The sequence below is a fragment of the Galeopterus variegatus genome, unplaced genomic scaffold, assembly GCF_000696425.1.
Source record: "Galeopterus variegatus unplaced genomic scaffold, G_variegatus-3.0.2 Scaffold1708, whole genome shotgun sequence".
NCBI lineage: Eukaryota > Metazoa > Chordata > Mammalia > Dermoptera > Cynocephalidae > Galeopterus > Galeopterus variegatus.
In genome coordinates this window covers 303,965-305,937 of record NW_007727819.1, presented here as the reverse complement: position 1 = coordinate 305,937, position 1,973 = coordinate 303,965, and positions in this window count along the sequence as shown.

The window sequence follows — 1,973 nt, the reverse complement described above, 5'->3', positions numbered from 1 at the left end:
GCCTTACTCCGGAATTACAGAATCAGGTTACAGGTGTGTTGGTACCTGACAAACACGTGTAAAGTGTAACCTTGGATTAACTTTGCAGAGCGTCAGTAAAACATCTCATCTGTAAAACAGAAATGCTGATCATACCTCCCTCAGAGGGCTGATGTAAAGATGTATAGCCCTTGGCAGAGCGCCTGACATATAGCAACGGCTCAGTAAACAGTAGCTAAGTTATTTAATCTATCATTTCTTCACATGTGTAGTACAAGCACTACTAACTCATGCTACATGGAGTGATTGACCAAATGCTCAGTTATGTTGCCCTTGATAACTAGAGGACCATTATAAAACTCAGGGCAAATAGAGTGTCATTTAATTCTTGGATAGCATTATAATTGTGGAAATAGGAAGGCAAGCAGCTATGCCTGTAAATACTAAAACTTACAGTACAGACTTATTTTGAAACTTATTTTGAAAATTTGAAATTTTATGAAAATTTTATGTGTTAAAAGTGGTCAGGAATTAAAAAAGAATCAAAGACCTGAAAAATATTATAATAACTAGAATAAACTGTGAAAGCCGCCCCCACCCCCCCAGTCATTCACAAAACACTTTACCAAACATTCAGGGCCCTCACATGATAACATCTGAGATTTTTAATATGCTTTAAGGGCATTTTACTCACCTAATAGAATTTCATATATATCTTTTAAAAAAGGAAATGTAACACCTATTGTATTTTAACCACTTTTGAAAATCCTCATGCAAACAGAGATCATTAGAACGGTCCTATACTCTAACTAAAAGCTATAATAAGAAAAGTAAGAAAAGCTGTTGAAAATATAGGGGCATTTCATCTATCTCTGTACCTAATTAAAAAACAAGACTTTCATTTGACAACTCCAAACTGTTATATTACGAACAGCTGAATTTATTATTTAGTGACTGTTGGGTGACATGGAATCTGTCAACATAACTCACCAAAATATGAGCCAGGGAAGTTTGGAAAACAAAGGGAGAATTGGTGCTTGGCAAATGAAAGTCTAGGTAAGAGTGATTGTAGTTTCTTTAGAGCCATCCAAAAACAGAAACTTCAGCTTATGGAAAAAGAAAGTCTATTCATCTGCTTTTCATACAGGGAAACTATTCCCTCAACTTACATAATTTTCCTACTTTTTGTTTTATGGCAGAACTTCATGTCTTAATATAATAAATAAAGATGTGATTGGAGGTGAGGGAAGGTCAAAGCACACACTCTTTCTTTCGCCAAAGATCTTTTGGGGTTTCCAACCAATTCAGTCAAGGGCAAAGTGAATTAATTAGCTGAAAGTGATATTTCAAATAAAACAATTGGCACTTTACTCCAATTTTGTAGGGGAGTGGGGACTTCACCAAGTCTCCTGCCTTTCATTGAAATGAATTCAATCTCAAGGTAATTTTAAAAATTAAAAGCACAACCTTGAACCTCAACAGGAATATTTAACTATTTGCAGCATGTGCATTTTTAACCTACCCCTTATGAGTGAATGTGAGAGTTTATACAGATTTCCTCTGCCACTTTATTTAGGAAAAGAAAGAAAGAAAACAAAAGTGGTGGGTGGGGAGATGGCCTACTCTGCTGCAGCTCTCAAAGACATTCTGAAAAACCTCTGGCATCCTATAAAAAACACAAACTATAGATTAGAGGATGCATGATCAAAATGAGATATAATACAGGGTAATTAACTAAGAGGAAATCAGCAGTCACTTTTTGTATCCCATATTGGGCATAAACATTCAAACTTTATCTTTAAAATTTTTGAAAGTATATACAGAATAGACAATTCTATACATTGAATCAAAGAGCATGGATAATAATGGAGTTATTTATGCAATGATTCTGAAGTTCTGTGAGGGTTTTTTTAAATCATAATCTATAAAAAGTTCAATACAGGGCCGGCCAGGTGGCACACTGGAGAGTGCGCCGCTTAGGAGTGCAGCGGTGG